This window comes from Adiantum capillus-veneris, chromosome 5 (genome assembly GCF_014529385.1).
Source record: "Adiantum capillus-veneris isolate H3 chromosome 5, ASM1452938v2, whole genome shotgun sequence".
In the NCBI taxonomy this organism is placed as follows: domain Eukaryota; kingdom Viridiplantae; phylum Streptophyta; class Polypodiopsida; order Polypodiales; family Pteridaceae; genus Adiantum; species Adiantum capillus-veneris.
The window spans coordinates 90278606-90300801 of NC_140935.1; the positions used below are offsets into that span (position 1 = coordinate 90278606).

General features: G+C 40.9%; 1 pseudogene; it reads right to left on the bottom strand.

Annotated features, from left to right (window-relative positions):
- Nucleotides 1–19711: 19711 nt before the first annotated feature.
- LOC147457705 (uncharacterized) lies at nucleotides 19712–20419 on the bottom strand (annotated as a pseudogene).
- Between the last annotated feature and the right edge of the window lie 1777 nt (nucleotides 20420–22196).

Genomic DNA, 22196 nt, shown 5'->3' on the forward strand with positions numbered 1-22196 from the left:
ATTGATTTTTGGCTCAATCCTTCAAGTCAAGCAGCCAGGCTCAGAGATAGCAAAATACGCTCAATGGAACCAGATAACCGAATTTGTTCACCTAAATTTATAGAATCCTAAGCCGCAGATGTATAGTGCATCTTACATATACAATTCAACGGGCCGAGATAAAAATTACTCAAAACAAGCAATGATGAACAAAAAAATTTAAATAAGCTCTTCCTCTTTGTGTGTGTGTGTGTGTGTGTGTGTGTGTGTGGCCCCATCAAACACACATGAGAGAGAGAAAGAGAGAAGCATTGACTGCAGTCTACAATGCTTTCCCTCTAGGAAGATGTGAATACCCCTCTGTCATTCAAAATCAGCAACATAGTACAAAGGTATAACAGAGTCATTGACCTGCTACGCCTTGTGATGAATTTTAGGGAGGATAGAATTGGCTAAAATCCCATAACTCCTTGTGCTATACAGAGCTTAGTAGGACTCCGTACCAAACCCTCCATAGGGATAACTCCATTAAAAACTCCACATGAAAGTGAAATAGCAAGAGACAACAACTATCCAACTAAACTTTTCTAAAAGACACACCTGTAAGAAAATATTGGGGATCAAAAATGTTGGAATACTTTTAATTCAAGTGAAATCTACATAGCTATAACCAGGAAAGTTCCTAGTTGCATAAATGCTTGTCACAATCACCTAAATGAACAAATACTTAGCTCGTATCCGCCCTAACTGAAGAAGTACCAAATGGAAGCAGGGAAACAAGGCAGGGGCAGTGTCTTATGAGAGAGAGAGAGAGATAGATAGATAGAGAGAGAGAGAGAGTATGTAGGTGAGTGTGTTTGAGAGAGAGAGAGAGAGAGAGATTGTATGTGTGTCTGTGTGTGCACATAATTGTATGAATGAGAGAGAGAGAGAATGAGAGAGAATTGGACATGCATAAGAGATTGCTCTTGAAGCCAGTATCTTTGCAGAAGAAGTTCAAAATTGAATGTCCGGTGATAAAGAAAGAGAGAGAAAGTGAACAAATTAAAAGTCACGATCTAAAGTCGTGATCTCATTTGTGTCTTTGTGTCTTTTGGCTAATATGGCATAGCTCTCCTTTGAGCTTTCAAAAAACAGTCTTTGGGCTAACTACCTTAATGATATGAAACTTGGTGTATGTGCTCAACACAACATGCAAAAGATGGGTATAATGTCAAAAGTTCATTTTTGCTGCTAGAATCACCCTTCAGATATCATGTGTATGATGACTGCTGATGAATTTTTTGTCAAAATGCATTCACAAGCATCCGCAAGTCTCTAGCATTGTATTTGAAGCACTTTTACCAATTTTCATGCAAAAATGTGCTCAAAATCACAAGTTTTTTTGTTTCCCGTTTCCAACACTCCATCTTTTGTCTTTTGGGTATCAAGAGTTGATCAAAACTCTAGTCTCAATGTGAACTTAGGATAAAACCCCCCTTTTGAACACTTTGGTGCAGTCAAATTTTTCAAATCTGGTCTCCAAATGCGTTTTGAGACATCATACGCATATGATGTCCAAGTTTACAGAATTGCAATTTTTCTTCACAGAACCCTTCCAAATGCTCTCTTATATGCACATCACCAATCAATCATGAAAAAATATCAACAAAAATCTCTTTGTTACATTTTTTCCTCAAAAGCAAACTTTTCAGAGATTCTAAATGCAAACAAGCACTTCGGCAAATAAATCAATGATGAATAGCTCTAGATAAGAATCAGATCACTTACCTAAAACTACTCCTACAAACAATTTGGGGTTTTATATCTATAAGTAGAAAAACGCTTTAATTCCACACACGGACTAGCAAACGCTTTTATCAGCTCACAAAGAACTTGACCACTAGCAACTACTCTAATCTAGAACTAATAATATAAATTCTAAATAAATCTACCTAGTTGTAGGCCCTCATCAAGACACACGGTTCTTGGCTATCCATTTGATCTTGGAATAACCTCTTCTGGATCCACTTAAGAAAAATACTTCCTTAGCCGAAACTAAAGCAAGAAACTATCACACAAGTGTTAGTAGGATTACCTACTCAAGTCCTTCTGTCCCTGGCAATGGCATGAAGATTTGGGAGAAAATCACACAACCCATAAAGTGCATGCAGCACTAGCTAGATCAACATAATGTCAATCGAGGACACATATGACATGATAGGTGGGCGAAGGCAATCTCTTTAGCTTGTGAGGCTGAGACCATCCCACACATACAACACTCTAGAAGGCTAACTAAACCAGAACCCAAAATCTCACTGCTCTCAACTACACCACCCACCCCAACCCACATACACACAAAGGGAAGGAAACTCGCTAGATCATACCAGAACCGTATGGAACTTAAGGAACACCATCCCACTAGGATACATTTGTCCCAAAGACTCTACACTAAAAACCCTCACTCTAGACCCATCAGCAAAAAAAACGTATGAAGACAGAGCCAGATTTCGGAAGTGACCAAAAATGAAATCTACGAGTACGCATATCCTATGTCATCACGATTCTAATGATTACTTGCAAGCAGAAAAAAACATTGTTTGATATACTTACGGCCACAAATATCTTGTAGATGTGCAAGCGTGTTTGCTCCATTCCGTGAGGAATGCTTGGTGTTGTCGCATAGCTCTTTCCGATCCTAGCTCAGTGGTGTAGTCGGATCTCGAATGTGATAAGCCAGTGGGGAGTTGCGTCCAAAAGAAGCTCATGCTCTCGCTCTTTCTCTCTCACACATAGTTGACGGAAGCTTCAGAAGTTGATTATGATAAAAGTTCTCTTTACAAAATGGCCTAGGTACCTTATATACTAAGGCTACCATAGGTTAAACCTAAAATAGAGTTTAACGGGACAAATGGTTGTGTATGTACAATCTAGAAGTGCCATTGTACCCTAGCTTCTGCAACTAGTCTAACTACTCATTACAAACTATGTTTTCAACCATAATCTGTAGCATTTCATAACTCTCAAGAAATAAGACTCTGGTATAGAAATAGAGTTATGTCGTGCTGTTGACCCACAAGTCAACAATGTTATGGGAAAGTGCATATTCTCAGCAACTTCCCTGTGCACAACTTCTAAGGGAAAGCAATGTGGGTCTGTGAGTTTTCTCAATCTCCAAGTTTTTGGGAGCCCTCTATTTGGGGGTACATCACAAAGGATCAACCAACCAAGCTACATTCATTGTGCATTCTAGAGTCTGTTTGTTAGCTTTTCAAGGGTGAAAGGGTGAGCTACAATGAAGATAGAAGCGACAATTGGGATGCAAAATGATAAGTCAACACAAAGATATAAGGGATCAATTAGGGTGCAAGGCTACTATGGACAAGTACATTCAAATTTCATGGAAAGTCTTTCCCTAGGGGGTTGCACTATGTAGTTGTGCTAATGTATAACATGAGTTCAATAGGAAGGATTTTTAAATGCAAAAAATTTAAACAATTTAATAGAGATACATTAAAATGAAGGGTTTTAAATTCAATTTTGGAAAATTTTCCTAAAATAAGAGGTCATTTTATTCATTCTGACATGTTAAAAGAGGGGTTTTTTTTATATCCCATGAATGCACGTTATATAGGGGGGTACTGAACGGTGAACCCCTCAAGGTTTTTCCACTATGTCTACGGCATAGACACCTCACTACAAGTAGGACTTTAAGCTCATTAATCCGATCAAAACATGATCGTACATGGAGAGTAATGATAAGAGGGCTGATTGCAAAGCCATGCACCAAGGGCAAACTTTGTCTATAGCCAAAACGTGTAGCCACGATAGAAAATGATGTGCAACCAAAGAAGGATGGCTCCTTGATTGCTCAAGGTAGTTCTCCTTCTTGGTCTAGGAAGGCACATAAGTTAATGCCTACAAGAAATGTGGAGCTTGAAATTCTCAAACACATAGGCCATGCACCACAAGGCAAGGAAATACAACTACTTAATGAGGTACAACTACTTAATGAGGTTACACGCAATTTATTTTGATTTTTTTTGTCACTTTAATCAAGAACATGCTCAATGGCTATGGCATGCAATGGATATGTGAAATGCTATGGAGGTCTTTCCATACTCATGCAATCCAAGTTATCAAGGTGCAAGCAAGGCTTGTCAAAATCACCATAAGTGACACATTTCAGACAATCACTCAACAAGAGCATGATTTCTTGTGTATTTCAAGCAAGTCTTGTGCAAAAAATGTTGCTATCAAAATTTGATACAAGCATGGCTTGTCAAGGTTAGTGATTCAAGCAAGTCAGTAAGCAAGTTAAATTTAAATTTACAATTTTAAATTGAAAGTTAGATGAATTTTTATAGTTAAGTTTCCTGAGCTATCTGCTTTTAACATTGGGCAATATAAGGTACTTTTATGGTTCTCAATAAGATGTACAATTCAGCAAGGTCAATTATCAATACATGATCGACAAGGTTGATCTCATTTTGCCATGATATCTATATGGCAACAAGAGCCCGTTGGCTATGAGCACAAAGGCTCCATCCTATCTTATCTTTTAATGTATGTACACGAAGCAAGGCCTCAATTTTATGCATATTTCATAGAAACTTCCAAAAGTTTGGAATATGCCATCACCATACAAACTTGGGGGAACTTTGCAACAGGTTTGAATGCTTTTTTTTTTGAAGATTGGTATGAATCAAGCCAAGAGGGCATGCATGGTTCGTATGATAGCTCCTTAGTAGCTCTCCATTTCTCAATATACATGGATATGAACCAGATTCAAGCAAAGACAACTGGCTTTAGAGGGGTGACCACGTTAGACAATTTGAGCAACTGGTCTTAGAGGGACAACCAGGCTAGGCAATTCTAAGTTCTTCTTGTTTTTTTGTGCTTTCTTGTTTACTTTGGACAAGATCTTTTGTTTTTCAAAGCAAGGCGCTTTCAGGATCACCATGAGAAGCATGGGTTCTACCCATGCCAAGGTACTCCTCATTGACTTCAGATCAAGAGAAATGGCAAACAGGTCTGGGGCATTGGCAATAAGAGGATATACGCTCACATTTTACGCTTGGCAATGTCAAATTGTGATGTATCCATGCCACTATCAATTGTGCACGGCATGTATAGTATCGACTCAAACTGTTGGGACCGTCATTGAATCCAAGATCTTATCACATTATTTTTCTCATTTGCATGCATGACATGCTAGTAAGGTGTAATAACTTTGACCCTATCATTGTTTATACTTGTGTTATAACACCAGCTACTTTGTTAAGGACATCCTTATCTTCCTCACCATCACGATGGATTCCACTCATTGTGATGTCCATATGGACTAGACTCGCATGGTTTTTAGGATAAGATAAGACCTTATTTGTTTCCAATGTATTTTTCTCGATGATTCTCTTATGGATGTCATTGTGAGGGTTAATCTTTTACTCAATAACAATTAAGGCTGGTATATTTTCTTATGTTTAGTGCCTATGATTACAGCAGCGGGAATTGTATATGATTGGCTATATGCATATGGTGCATGCATGGGATTTATTGTTTAGTTTATAGCACTGATTGTGTCTATAGGAGTGGCATTTGCAAGGGTATGACCTAGCTAATGAGACATCACTCCATAGGTGTTGAGGATCACGGATTAATCTCTTTGCACTTTTACTTTCGTGAAAAGTACTTTCAATCTACCAAGGGGTAGTAGATAAGTTCAGCTTATCAAGTTGCTTATATTCACTATTGGTGACACGATAGTCTCTGCTTGTTATACTTAGCTAATAGTTTAAGCAACTTCTATGCAAAATTTAACCAAGGGGTTTGATTTTGCTGAACCTAATCAAGGGGTTTGGATTTTGAAGGCAAAACTTAGGATTATCAATAAAGTATTGGTTTGTTGCTCATACATTGTTGATTACTTAGGAATGTTGTTAGTAATTGTGACCCAAGCTTACGAGTCATTTTTGAAGCACTATCTGTAAATGGTTGGAAAACACAACTCAATACTACTAGTCATCCAGAGACGGATAGGCAGTTTACAAGTATTCATCTCATGCTCGAGAATATGCTAAAGACCGTACGTTAGGAAAAAGAAATCCAATTTAAAGTTGGAAGAGTCATAGCCTATGATTTCAAAGGTGGTGGGTCCAGCACCCCTTGAGTGTTGGAAGGCATGTTCCAATTCTTAGGGGCATTTCCCATGTGGTTTGGCCAACCTTATTTGGCTGGGAGTGTTGGGGGTGGGCATTGTTGCCCCCCTCATGTGTGTGTGAAACTCCTCTCCATGTAAGAAATCCTATGTGCCAACCATGTAAGCCAAAACAATGTCAATATGATGTGGAAAATCCTAGTCATCTATCCAATGTGGAAGATAAGCATCTGATATGTCACCCATGTGTGTGTGGATACCTATTTGGCTCTACTTAACAACATCCTTGTACACACTCTGTGTACCTACTATTAATCAAGTCTACCTTGTAGTAGCACTCTCTCTCTCTCTCTCTCTCTCTCTCTCTCTCTCTCTCTCTCTCTCTCTCTCTCTCTCTCTCTCTCTCTCTCTCTCTCTCTCTCTCTCTCTCTCTCTCTCTCACACACACACACACACACACACACACACACACACACACACACACACACACACACAATTTTGTGCTACTCTTATTAGTTTGATAATCTATGTAATTAGCCATGAATGGATCTCTATCTCAACCAACATAACCTATCAAGTGGTATAAGAGCTACACCAGTGTGATTAGCATTTCCTAATCACCTCTATTGATCCTAATGACTCTCCGTGTGCTAGATTGTTTTGGCACCTCTTCTTTGTCAACACAATCATCAATCATACCTCTAATAAACACTCTAAACTAGCTCACAATTATCCAATTGAGGGCACGCCCATGGGCCACTACCCTCATGAGATGATTATAGCTAGTAAAGAGCTAGGTTGTGCATCCACTTTCTTGCATTTTTATGTAGATTAGCACTATCATTACATGAGTACGTATTTGTAATAGAATTTATGCTTGATTAGTAACCATTCTAGCCTCATTTCACTCCATTCACTCTTTGGATGTTATAATTGAGCCCCACAATGAAAACCTTGCCTACCTGATCTTTTGCAGCCCATGATCTTACTCGCGTTATGAGAAACAACTATGGTCCTTCTCTGTCCTCTATCAACTTGAGTGCCACTGTGAGCACACGGCCCCACGCTGCCTCAATTTTGCCAATTGTCGTCACTCAAAGAGTCATTTTTTCTTTCTCCTTATTTTGAAGTCAAGCTTGTCTAAGGAGGAGTCCATTCCCACACTGCCCATTCTCAAACCGAGGAGTCCATTCCCACACATGCCATTTATGCTTGGCATCCCTTGCGACCTTAAGAAAATTTTCATCTTTAATGGCTTGTAAATGGAGTTACATCTAGGCCATTCACAGTAGGAATAGAAGTCACTTCATAGCAAGTTTCTTCAGCAAATGGTTCTATTTGTAAGCACTAATAAATAGTTTACATGCACTAAAAGAAACAGTTATGTATAAAAAATTTATTCTATGATTTGGCCTCATGCAACCACAAGAAAATGTTTACATCCATGCTACCACATGTATGTCCGTCCTTGTGAGAGGATTAGACACTGTCGGTATGAAACCACTAAGACCTTCCTCATGGGATATGGATACGTGCACCCATGACATATATGTTATGCCTACACAAGCATCTAGAACTTGTGATGCACTACTTGTGAATAGGCCAAGAACATCATTAAATGAACAATAAAACTAATCAATGACCATTAACAAAAACAAACAACAACATATTGGCTACTACAACAACAACATCAAGATACGGCAAGGACAACAACAACAAAGTACAACAACTTCTACAAATTTGTGCACGAAAGAAAATCCTTCAAGACAAACAGCAACACTCTGAATATGTGTGCGCTCAATTGTGTGCCACCCTCATTTGTGTTAGGGAAGCTTTTGTGTGTGTACCCTTTATCTTTGGGAGACTTGTATGCTTACCCTTTTGTGCCAAGGGAGGCTTGTGTGTGTGTGCCTACACCCTGATATTTTGTGTGCCTACACCCTTTGTGTCTAGCGGAGGAAGATTTGTGTTTGAGGGGAGGGAGTTTGTATGAGTGCAATATTTTTTATGTTTTGTGCAACAATACTCACAAGGAGAGGATTGTTGGGGCATTATTTTCCTCCTCATGTGTATGTGAAACTTCTCCATGTAAGCAATAGTATGCGTCATCCGTGTAAGACAAAAACATGTGAATATGATGTGGACAACACCATAGTCTTCAATGGTGTCCCCTGTACCTTGGAAGTAGGAATGCCAACCAAGATAATAACTCCTAGTCCCACTTACCCTATTGAAATGAGCAACTCCAACCTTTCATAGATTACTCAAGGACCTTCTTAGGCAAGAAACGAGAAACTTTATCATTGATATCAATGCCAGAGAATCTAGGTATTCATACATTTCCATGCAACCACAGCAAAAACTACATAATGATTTAGATATTTTTCAATTAAGCAAAAGTTATTCATAGGAGAATTTTGACAAAAGCGGGTTAATTCTCAAGATCATGCACACATACTTTTAACAATAACCATGCACATAGAATTCAAGAGAAAATGAGCATTAACAAAGACAACTACGCAATGAGGACCATATTGCTTAAAGCCGATCCATAGATTATTTCTTTGGTCCTAAGTCTCTGACTAAATAAATCTATAAGTTCTTAATTAACTTCCATGCTTCCTTTTTATTTTCCTCGACTTAAATGGCCAACCTAAAATGGGAAAGTCACCCATGTGTGTGTGGATACCTCTTTGGCTCTACTTAAGAAAAGCCTTGTAAACACTCTATGTACCTAGTATTAATCAAGTCTACTTGTATTAGCTCTCTCTCTCTCTCTCTCTCTCTCTCTCTCTCTCTCTCTCTCTCTCTCTCTCTCTCTCTCTCTCTCTCTCTCTCTCTCTCTCTCTCTCTCTCTCTCTCTCTCTCTCTCTCTCTCTCTCTCTCTCTCTCTCACACACACACACACACACACACACACACACACGCACACACACACACACACAATTTTGTGCTACTCTTATTAGTGTGTTAATCTATGTAATTAGCCATGAATGGCTCTCTAGCTAAACCACCATAACCCATTAGGGAGAACTCACCTTAATGATTGGGCTACCTCCACCTACAGTGTAGGTAACTCTATTTTTTTTTTTAAGTATTCCGATTGGAAAGGTTATCTCTCTAGTTAGATTTTTCTTACCATGATGCTGATAGCGGGAAAAAGAGCAGTGCAATCGGGTGGCCTCTGTACTCGTGCACACTCCACAAACCACGCCTCATGCAAACAAGCAAAGAAAAAAACAAAGGGGGCACCACCCTAAATTAAGAGGTTTAGGGACCTCACACAGTGTGCACATAGGCAAGTGAGACTTCTGGCATTATGATGGCATCAAAACATATGGCAAAACACATAGAAACAAAGCTTAGGGACCTTATGTAGCATATATATACACAAGACATCATCTTAACAATACAACGGCATCTGATCATACATAACAAGGATATAGAGAAGCAAGCCAAGGATGGCATAATCCCTTGTCAAAAACAATCAACCCAGCAAGTAGGTATGATCCTACTAGCAACACATCAATACCTTAGAGAATGATGGCGAGGATGGTGGCCATGGAGCATGAGAGAAGACTCCTTATTTAGGTTTTAGGGCTAGTAATGTAGCATACTAGAGGGAGAGAGAGAGAGGGAGAGAGAGTAGAGCTCCATCCATAGCTCCTCGTTGTGAGCAATGTCGTCATAGCTTCGTTGCTTGGTGAAGTGTTGGTTTTGAGTGAGAGAAGGCCTCCTTATATAGGTTTCTGAGAGGGTTTAGGATTAGGGATAAACATGCTTAAATCTGCTGATTGGGGTTACTTTTTGCTTAGGGTGGTCAACAGATTGAGGTCACCTGATATGTCACCATCAAGATATTCCCTAGAGTGATGTGAGAGGGGAGGGTAAATGCTGATTTTTCTGATTGTGGCACATGGGGATAAGGCCTTGACCAGCATTTAAGAGCAGGTAAGGTGGCTGTTGAAACTGGAGGTTCTGCACATGTCAGGGGGGGACCTGCGGGGGGGAGGTGGCAGCTGGGTCCTCCTGAATATCAAATTCTCAAAAAATCCTCAACCATGGCTTCTTTTGACATGTGTTCTTTGAAAAAATCAGCATGTCTCTTTTCAACTCAAAAGTCTTTATCCCTGTTGACTCACCTTTACCATAAGATTTTCCCCTTTTCTCCTCCTGTAACTGCATTATTGATGCCCAATCACTGCTTCTAGTAACAGTGAACTTGTTACCTACCAAATACTTATGGTGCAGTAAAAAATATTTACCATGGGTAAAAAAAGTTACTGTAGGTAAAAAGTGATTTGTATTTACCATGTAGGTGAAAAATATTTACTGTCGGTAAAAAAGTGAAAACGGAGTATGCTCTGCTGTGAGTCCACACGAACATCCTCGTGTAAATTTCACTAGAAATTCACACCTAGAATGGGCTATTATGTAAGATATAGGTTGTAGGCATGCATAAGAGCTCGTTCCCACGTATCTTCTGTCCATGGCACTTTTTACTCTTTGGTGCTTGTGAAGTAGATTTTTCTTCTCCTTCGAGATCCCTTGGACTAGAGTATCCTCATCTCCCCAACAAGTGACTGTGCCTTTATTGCATCTTCAGAAGGGGTCCTAAAAACCATGCATCATATAGCCCTTCCCCTTAAGCTAGAGGTATTTGATGCCTCTAGCTGTAGGTTGTGCTACAATAGGGTTCTCTTGAATACTTACCCACCTGGTACCAATTGAATTTGCCATGCTACTGCTTTCTTGGCTGATGCACCCTGTTTAGTCCTTTCTGATGAATAATTGTATCCATCCATGACTAACAACTGGTCTCCTAGACCCTTGAAAGCCATACCCCATCCATTGTCAATATCCGCTTTCATTGGTAGCATTCTCTTTTTTTCTTTTTTTCTTCTCTTTTTTTCCTTTTTTTTTGTCTTCTCTTTTTTTTTTTTTTTTTTTTGAAACGACTATGTACATGATTGTTACCTTAGTTGGAGCTCGAATATGATGAGCTCTCCTCTAAACCATCCTTAGCATTGATTTCACCAGCATATGGCTGTGAAAGACGACATTGGTAGGCCTTCAATCGCCAAGCATTTACCGGGGTCTGATGTACCTTACCATCTAGGTCACCTAGTTGGTAACTACCATTTGAGAACCTCTGTATCACTACAAAAGGGCCTTCCCACTTAAGCAAGAACTTACCATCCTTCCTGCGATCAAAGCGATTGTCGTGTCTGAGCACTAAAGAACCTTCCTTGATACCTTTCTTGACAAGGTTGCGATTGAACTTCTTTCGTTTCCTCTCTGCCTGGGCTGCATAGTACTTCACTGCTGACTCTCAATCTAGCCCTAACCTCTCCAAATCGATGATTCTTCCTTCCACCTGCTTCTCTTGACTATCCTCTTGATGTGCTTTTAGAACTCGGAGGCTCGCTAGCTCCACTTCTATAGGCAATAGTGCCTCTTGCCCGTAAACCAAGTGAAAAGGTGTATACCCCAAGGATGTTTTAAAGGATGTTCTGTAGGCCCAAAGTGCTGCATCTAGGTGTTTGTCCCATGCCTTAGGATGTAAATGCACTTGCTTAGTGATGATTTTACATATAAGACCATTTACCTTTTCCACAAGACCATTGCACTGAGGGTAGTATGGTGTAGAGTGCCTGCGCTTGATTTTTAACTTGCTCATCAATTGCCCGACTAAATCAGCTCGAAATCCCGGTCCCCTATCCGAGAGAATCTCCAAAGGTGTGCCAAAACGGCAACAAAGGCATTCAAAAATGAAATCACTCACGTCCTTGGCTGTGATGCGCTTTGTGGGACGAGCTTCTGCCCATCTGGTCATGTACTCCACCCCCATAATGATGTATTCCTTCCCTGATTGAGTGCAAGGTAGTGGCCCTATTGCATCTATCCCCCATTTTTCAAATGGCCCATAGGTTTTGATTGGATGCTGATTTTCATGGGTAAGACGCCTTGGTCCAGCTTTTTGGCAAACCTCACATGTGCGGCACCAATGTTGTACATCTCGATGGAGGCTTGGCCACGTGAACCCTGCTTGTAAAATCTTTCTGCTAGTAATCTCTTGTGCAAAGTGGCCACCACACATACCTTCATGACAACTAAACAAAATATCCTTTATCTCTTGGGATGCAGGAACTCTCCTTAAGACAGCATCTTTCCCTCTACAATACAAGTCCTCATTCACTAAGCTATAGCTGGTAGCCTTTTTTGCCAACCACCTACGTTCACTTTTACTCATACCAGAGGGTGCTTCACAATGCTCAAGAAAGTAAAGTAAATCATGCAGCTCCTCCTTTCCCTGGTATAAAGGACTTTTCACAAGGATAGCACCTACTATGAGAGTTTGTAGTTCTTCACCTGCTAAGGCATCTGCTTCTCGATTTTGATCTCTAGGTACAAAGTGCACTCGAACTTCTTTAAAACCCTTCAACAAGGCCTTTGCTTCCCTCATCTTAACAGACAATTTGTCATTTTTACAGGCCCATACACCAACCATTTGCTTAACAATCAACATGGAGTCACCAAAAACATTTAGCTTTGTGATGCCCTGAGAAAGACAACATTGCAACCCTAAAACAAGGGCATGGTACTCTGCCTCATTGTTAGAATGAACCTCTTTTAGATGAAACCCTTTTGCAAAGATCTTCTCCTTCTCTGGACCTAATATTACTATGCCTGCTGATGCCTTGTCTTTGGTCCTCTTGTAAGCCCCATCAAAATACAGACTGTGTGCTCCCAGTAGAACTTCAGGCTCCGAGATAGGCGGTACCTTACTAGGTGCCTCTTTCTTGGCCTTCTCATAACACCTTTGTGTGAGGACATCTGCCAAACAAGCACGGGTGGAATCCTCTACTTGTAGTGTGTAGTCAAACTCTTGAAGCTGCACCACCCACTTTGCTATTCTTTGAGACAATTCCATGTGTTGTAGGGCATATGGAAAAACCTCCTCAGTTGTGATCACCACAAATTGTCTCGGAAGTAAGTAAGCCCGAAACTTCTCCACTGCAAACTTAAGAGCTAGCACCAATTGCTCAGTTGCGCTGAAACCCTTTTCAGCAGCTGTCATCACTCTACTAGAGAAGTAGACTGGTCTCATGAGAGATGTCTTTGGGTCTTTTTGCATCAAGAAAGCTCCTAGAGCTTCTGGACCTACACTAGGATTTACATAGAATAATTCACCCCATGTGGGTTGTAGGACGACAGGCAATGAGCTCAAAATGGTTTTAACTTCTTGAAAGCACCTTTCACCCTCCTCACTCCATGTCAATGTAGTGTGTTTAGTGAGCTGCTGCAAAGGATAGATTGCCTGAGAAAGGAGATGTATGAATCGTCCCATGTAGCGAACCTTTTGAATGAAGGAGACTAGTTGCTTCACGTTTGAAGGAGTAGGTAAAGCTAACAATGTCTTTACCTTTTCAGGGTCAGCCTCAATACCATCAATGAAGACTCGTATGGACTTACCAAAGTAAGGTTGAAACACCAAGTTCATAAACCTCTGGAAAGTAGCTGGGGCATTAGTTAAACCAAAAGGCATAACTCTATAAGCAAAACACCCCCAAGGTGTTATGAAGGTAGTCTTTCTTTGGTCTTCATCTGCAATTCTGATTTGGAAGTAGCCTGAGTACCCATCACACACTGTGTACCTTTCATGACCAGCCACTTCATTTAGTATTTCATCTTGAAAAGGCAAAGGAAAATGGTCCCTTTTTGTGGCTGCGTTTAGAGGCTTGTAATCCACACATACCCTCCACTTCCCATTTTTCTTTGGTGCTACCACAACTGGAGACACCCACTCAGAATCTTCCACTGGGTAGATAAATCCTGCCTTGAGTAATCTTTTTACTTCTTTTAAGAGTGCATCTTGTTGCACTAGCCCTAATCTCCTTAGCCTTTGCACCACTGGTTTGGCACCTTCCTTTAATTGGATATGGTTTTGGGTTACCGTCACTCCTTTAATGTGCTCGTAATCAGTTATAAAGAGGCCAGCATGCTTCTTTAGTACCTGCAAATAGGATTCTCTCTCTTCTTCTAGTAGGTCCTTAGCTAGCATCTCCTCTAAGCCTGTGGCTTCTTCCTTGTTTAGAGAGTCTTGACCACCTTCTCCTTCTGGGTTTCGCAGTATTATACCCATGACTTCCAAAGATCTAGCATCCTCCTCAGATTACTCATCCTCAGATGAAGAGCAGCTGCTTGTGCTCCATTCATCCATAGAAGTCTCCATCTCTAGGTCTTGTTGTCTACCCTGCTTCATGTCCTACACAATTTTTTGTTGCTTGCCACCTACCTTATAATTTGGTCGCAACTCAAGGGAACCTGTCTCCCAATCTTGCCTAGCTTTCATAGACATAAGCCAAGGTCTTCCAAGGATTAGCGGATAGTCCTCCCCCTTAGTTGGGATCACATAAGCATCAATTGAGATTGCCACACCAAAAGCTAAAACCTTCACTCCATTAACCTTTCCCACACAAGCCACCCTTACATTATTTGCCATCTTAGCTTGTAAGGAAGTTTGCTCGTTTACTTCCAAACCCAACTTGTGCATTAATTTCTCTGTCATAACACAAATCTCGGCTCCACCATCTACGTACACATTGGAGACTCGCTGACTCTTAATCTCTGCATCAATGACTGGCACGATATCCTTCATGCCTCTTGCACTAATAGACCCAACTGACTTTGCCTTAGCCCTCCTGGTGCTGACCATCTTAGACCAGGTTCTACGCATCTTTGGGGAAAGGTGGAGGAGTAGCTGCCATGAAATCTTTGGTCCTTGCTTACTCACATCTGCTACCAGGTCGTAAGGTATGGATCCTACCCCAAGTGGAAAGTCTTCTACTCCTATGTGCCTCCTTGACCTACTCTTCCTTTTCTTGTCTCCTATCACTTGGGAGGAACCCTCATTACCTTTATCCGGCTCTGAAGCTTCCATTTCATCAGTTCTTTGTCTCCTAACTCTCTTTATTGGCATGGCAACATCTTCCTCCGTTTTTTCTTTCCCTTTATCCTTACCATTGTCAAGAATTATGACAGAGACAGCCCTGTCCTCCCCTCCCGATGGTAGTGGAGGGATCTCTGTTGGTGCTTGTGGTGGTGGAGGAGGGGGTCTCAATATTTGGATTGGTGGAGCCACGTGTGCATTTTGTCCATTTAGTGGCCTAGCTCGAGGAGGAGTGACTTGCTGGCAAGGAGGCCCCCGTCTTTGATTACCATTTCCTTGATAGTGTCGTGGATGGGGGCAATAATACATGCCGTGACCTACCTCTCCACAGTTGTAGCAAATGTACTCACGTGCTTGCCTTTGTCCTTCTTGTCTATTTCATTCATTTCCTGGTTGGGGAGCCCTTACACCTTGAACCAGATTGATGGACAGGCTCTCTAGTTGATTGGTGATTTGTTGAAGTAATTCTTGTTGAGAGGACTCTTGGTCTGTTGCTCCTGTCCCTGCTACTACCCTTGCCGTAGGTTGAGCTAGCAGTGGAGGCTCCATTCCCCCTTGTAGTTGAGCTTGGAATTTTAACTTCCTATCCTTCTCCCTTGCATAAGTCATAGCTTTATCAAAGGTATCTGGGAATTTACCTTTTACCTTTTCTCGAAGGATGGGGTAAAGCCCTGCCAGGAAACAGTCCTTCTTTAGGCATTCTGGCGCCCTTTCTCCTTCACCTAGTGATGCACACCATTTCTCCCACAGGTTGGAAAACTTTCCTTCATAGCTTCTATAGTCATTGGGTGATGTTTGGTGTAGCTCTAAGAGCTGTCTCCATATCTCCTCTGGAGGCTCATGGCGGCGAAATTCTTCGATGAAGGCCATCTTTAAGGACTCCCAGTCTCTTCTTTCTTCAGGTGCCAAAGTTTGATACCATAATTTTGCACCTTCCCTCAAAACCAAAGGAAAGGCCCTTAACTTAGTAGCTTCATCATCCCTTCCCGATACCAGAAAGGCCATTTCCAAATTATCCAAAAAGTCTGGAGCAACCTCCCCAGGCTTACCATAAAAATTAAGGAAGGCCATAAGTGAGAGAGTAAACAATTACACAAATAGCTCCAATTTATTTTAAAATAGAGTATGGTAATTACAATTTGGAGCTTTAGCACAACTTAACTCAAAATAGGATGAAGATCGACACATCAAAGGAATGGTAATAGTCTAGTAAGGGTAGAATGACAGGATGAGGAGAGCGCAAGATTTCCCCAAGTCTCTCGGCTCCAAACAACGGGGCTATTCTTTGCTGATAAAAGATTTTTCTATCAATACAAATATTCACACGGATATGACGCACAAAATGGAAAGGAAATTTGCGGGGATCATCATTCTCATTATTGGCATCCATACTTACACACAAGAGCGTAGCTTAGTTGCACCACCTTGGGACCAATGAGCCTGATCAGCCACAGAAGGTCAACACCTCGGATCACTTCGACTCTTCCAGATGCATCTGTGAAGACGTAAGGCGTGATGGCAACACTTTGTACAATGCTGAGCCTTTTAGCAAGCAGCAATTGGATGCTATTACCATAATCAGCATGACGAATGAAAGTGACACCATTAATGTGCAGCACATCATCAACTAAGATAGTTTCCTTAGATTGAGATAACTTCTTGAAAATTAGCAGCAAAGGTAGGGCAGGGAGGCTTTTCACCCGGTCTCCAAAGCCCTTTGGACAATATCCAAAGTGATCTTCACACCGACAGGAGGTTGGCTTGGGATTGGTGGTGTCTGGATTCACAAAGTGCACTGGGAGCACTCGCAGACGGGCGGCAATCTTGTAGGCAATCCTTCGCCTCTTTGCTTCAGGAGGATTTAGGGGTGAGAGTCGTGGTTGCAAGTTGGAGGTTGAAGTTTAGCGGGAAAAAGAGCAGTGCAATCGGGTGGCCTCTGTACTCGTGCACACTCCACAAACCACGCCTCATGCAAACAAGCAAAGAAAAAAACAAAGGGGGCACCACCCTAAATTAAGAGGTTTAGGGACCTCACACATAGTGCACATAGGCAAGTGAGACTTCTGGCATTATGATGGCATCAAAACATATGGCAAAACACATAGAAACGAAGCTTAGGGACCTTATGTAGCATATATATACACAAGACATCATCTTAACAATACAACGGCATCTGATCATACATAACAAGGATATAGAGAAGCAAGCCAAGGATGGCATAATCCCTTGTCAAAAACAATCAACCCAGCAAGTAGGTATGATCCTACTAGCAACACATCAATACCTTAGAGAATGATGGCGAGGATGGTGGCCATGGAGCATGAGAGAAGATTCCTTATTTAGGTTTTAGGGCTAGTAATGTAGCATACTAGAGGGAGAGAGAGAGAGGGAGAGAGAGTAGAGCTCCATCCATAGCTCCTCGTTGTGAGCAATGTCGTCATAGCTTCGTTGCTTGGTGAAGTGTTGGTTTTGAGTGAGAGAAGGCCTCCTTATATAGGTTTCTGAGAGGGTTTAGGATTAGGGATAAACATGCTTAAATCCGCTGATTGGGGTTACTTTTTGCTTAGGGTGGTCAACAGATTGAGGTCACCTGATATGTCACCATCAAGATATTCTCTAGAGTGATGTGAGAGGGGAGGGTAAATGCTGATTTTTCTGATTGTGACACATGGGGATAAGGCCTTGACTAGCATTTAAGAGCAGGTAAGGTGGCTGTTGAAACTGGAGGTTCTGCACATGTCAGGGGGGGATCTGCGGGGGGGAGGTGGCAGCTGGGTCCTCCTGAATATCAAATTCTCAAAAAATCCTCAACCATGGCTTCTTTTGACATGTGTTCTTTGAAAAAATCAGCATGTCTCTTTTCAACTCAATAGTCTTTATCCCTGTTGACTCACCTTTACCATAAGATTTTCCCCTTTTCTCCTCCTGTAACTGCATTATTGATGCCCAATCACTGCTTCTAGTAACAGTGAACTGTTACCTACCAAATACTTATGGTGCAGTAAAAAATATTTACCATGGGTAAAAAAAGTTACTGTAGGTAAAAAGTGATTTGTATTTACCATGTAGGTGAAAAATATTTACTGTAGGTAAAAAATATTTACTGTGGTAAAAATATTTACTGTCGGTAAAAAAGTGAAAACGGAGTATGTTGTGTTGTGAGTCCACACGAACATCCTCGTGTAAATTTCACTAGAAATTCACACCTAGAATGGGCTATTATGTAAGATATAGGTTGTAGGCATGCATAAGAGCTCGTTCCCACGTATCTTCTGTCCATGGCACTTTTTACTCTTTGGTGCTTGTGAAGTAGATTTTTCTTCTCCTTTGAGATCCCTTGGACTAGAGTATCCTCATCTCCCCAACAACTGGCTGTGCCTTTATTGCATCTTCAGAAGGGGTCCTAAAAACCATGCATCAGATGCAAAGCATGTTATGACTTGGTTTATCCTCTTCATGTTTAGGTCAGACTCTCAACCTCAATCACCTGTTTGTTGGAGTTGTTTACTGATGAGAAAATGATAGCACTAAGGGCTTAATCTTTGTTGATAAGTTGTGTCGGTTCACTTTCCTAGATAGTTGAGAAGAGGTATTCTTACATGTTCTAGCACCTTCAAGAAGTCTAAAAACTGGATATTCATTTCTTGGGGGGTCACTATAATTAAAAAAATTCCTATCACGTGGCTTCAACAGTAAGGATTATTTTATTATATATTTTTTCACAGATTTACATAAAAGAGTGTGTCAAAAATAATCTTGAAAAGAAATATATAGATTGAATAGGAAAAGGGTTCTTTTTATTTGTGAAAAATTCACAACTAAGGTGTTTTATAAAAAGTCCTTGAAAGCACTTGATATGTAGGTTTTAGATATAGTGACCCCTTCCAGATTCATTTAGATCCCGCTTAGTTGGTGTACCTCATATAAAATACTCATGTGAGTTATAAATAGAGGCTAAACACTAATTTGGATATAAACTGGTTACACCAATGATTGCACATGGACAACAATGTGGAAAACCAAGATCTTTTTCTCCTTGATTTCATTGAGCCTCCTATTGAACTGTGTATCGGTCAAATTGAGAGTTGGATCTGTGAGGGATGCCATTATGGAAAACTTTAGTGTTCTTACAAAGATGTCACTATTTTTGTTTTTGAGGACGAAAATGCTTCTTCAAGGGGGGAGTAAGGTCAGGCCTAGGGTGCGACGGATCCGGCCAAGGGCCAAGACTCACATATGATACAAGGGGCATATATTTAGCAGGCCAAGGTCCTATATATGGCATGGTTGGGTAGGTATATGGATGCGCTAGTCCCCAGACTCTTACTGTGTGCTTCATTGATGGCTACACTTCCAATCTAGATGCATGCAAAGGTGATGATTTATGGGATTTGTTCTACAATTTGAGGGCTCATAATCCAAGGCAATTAATTTTGTTGATGAGGAATTGAACATGTTTGACATTTTCAAAGACAATCTGTGCAAAATAGTTTTCCCAGTGCAAAGAAAACCCAGCTTCATATTGGTTGGGCCTTCTCAAGATTTCAAATCTTGAAATGAGGATTATAGGGCAATGGTTCTGAAGGGATGAACTATTACATCATTACTTTTACGTTCAAGAAGCACAAAATTGAAACACAACCTTAAAACACAAGAATCAAATTAAATGACTCACAAATAAATGAGAATAGCTTCACCCAATCAGGGGAATCACTTACAAAAAGAAAACTTAATGAAATCATAAATATGGGTCCTTTTATTCTTGAGCATTGCTCTCCTAACATGCTCGTCATAGCTAGATTTTGTCCTCTATCTTGGATAGTGCATTGTAGATGTCATCCATAGCATTGACGAATAGATTTTCCACTTTCAATGACTCATTGTGTCATACCCTTTTTCCATGTTTTGAATCCTCCATGACCTTGTTCATGTTGCTTGTAGCTTCTTGCAACCCTACATCAAGCATGTGTGCTCTTCTTCAAAATTTATTGGGTATTCCACCATTTGTAGGGATCCTATCACATGTAGAGTTCTCCTCGGATGTATCAATAGAGGGTGATGGGTGAGGAGATGTAACCACATTACTAGGTGTAGTTGGAGAAACTTGTCTTCTAGAGGCCACACATTGGAGTTAGCAGCAAGAATCTGTTTTTGACGAACCATTTTTTGCAAGAAAAGAATTATAGGTAACAAGAAAGGCAATTGATATACCATTTGAAGTATCGATGACTAAAGCTGGGGGGGTCTAATAGTGGATCCTAGCCCATGCATCTTTCCATTATCTTGAACAACTCAGCTTAAAAGTTGTTATGCGAGATTTTTTTCTCAAGCATCCTCTCTCTTGGTGACATGGCCCAATAGCTACTCTTGCTTGGTGGAGGATTACTCTCCTAGTCATTTATGTCCTTGTAGCTTCGATACATGCAATGCCACTTCGTGTATGCATTCTTCCAATCAACATGGAGCTGACGTTCAGCACACAAGCCCATGATGTCTTCCCACCATTCCTTAATAGTCTTTGAATTTTCACCTATCCCTCCGTGAAATCTCATATCATTGTACTGCATTTTTTACTCAATAAGAACTGATGTATTTCGATTTTCCCAATGGAAACACCCTATAGAAGGATTCTCCTTTGGTTGGTGGATTGTTGGGGAGCATCCTCTTTGAACCTGGAGCTTGTGTAGGCAAAGCAGGTGCATTATTTAGAACGTTTCTTCTTTGGTTGGTTGCTTGTTGGGGGTCATCCGCTTTGAAATTGGAGCCTGTATAGGTAGAGTATGTGCATTGCTTGCTTCAACTGCATGACTTCCTTCGGCCAATAAGGGGGAGCAACATGTGTGTCTTTGGATTCACAGTAAATAAAGACATTGGTAATGCATCTTGAAAATTGAGGTCAAAATCTAAGTCTATATAGGGCTGCAAGTCATAGACAAGCTCCTCAGAATCAATCAATTCTTGCAAATTGTGTTGGCTTGGTGGATTAGTGAGAAGGTTGTATTATTGCAAATTGGATGATACAAACCCATACCAAGCAAGGGATAGCTCTTTTGGCCACGAGGGACCCGTGACAATGGGTGAACCCATAATCGCAACCAGGGGTAAGGCTTCTACACTTAGGCAATGGAACCAGTTCAAATGAAAAGAGTTAGACCTTCCCATCATAACATGCAAAATTTAGTAAAACAACTCAAAACAAATATAGAGAAGATGAGGGCAATATTGCAATCTCATAATTGCCAAAGGAAAAAATATGTGATAGCATTTTTGTAAGGACATAATCACTTGTGGACTATACCATTGAGTCCGATCTCATGCTAGCACAAATGAATAGCAAAGCAATGCAAAAATAGATTGTAGCAAAACAACTCAAAATAAAAGTCCAAAGGATTAGGACAAGGGGGTGCCAAGGGGGCCCTCTATAGTTGCCATCCTGGCGCTCTCACCCAGAGCAGCAGCGCACATTTCAATGGAGGCTGCATTATGCTACTAGAGCGAGTGAAGAGTTGAAGGGCGTAGGGAGATGAGGTGCAGCCTTTGAATAACAGGCTAGAGGGCTATGAGCCTACACATGCTAGCTCTAATTAATGTAGATCCTTTCACAATTATTTTGGGCTCTGCTGGTATGCAAGCAACATTAGGTTGCGGATTTTTGGGCTTCCACCTTGAAGTGCAAGAAAACACTACTTATATGCTATGGGTTGTGGGAGGGGAAACTAATTAAATCATTCCATTCTTCTGGAATCGCATTTCTCCCGTGCATGCTCTCAACCTCCCATCTCCAGAGAACCAATCATGCTCGTTGTTTTCTGATCCTTCGGCGACTCAAAAGCGGTAGTATAAGATGTAGTTGTCCTCCAAAACAACAATGCAACGGTGGCCCATCTCCTTAACAACCGTACTGCTACTGTTCTCCTCTGTCAATTCAAAAGCAACATATGTAGATGTTGTTCTCCAAGAAAAGATGCAATGGGAGACCTCCTCAACTATCGACAAGGCTACAACTTACGACGTGATAGTTCTTAACATCATGCATGGAATCCTCCATCATCTCCATTTCATTCAAGCTCCTCTTCACCTCCGCATGCTCACCACCCATATAGTTTTTGCAGCTTAGGTTGGGCATCT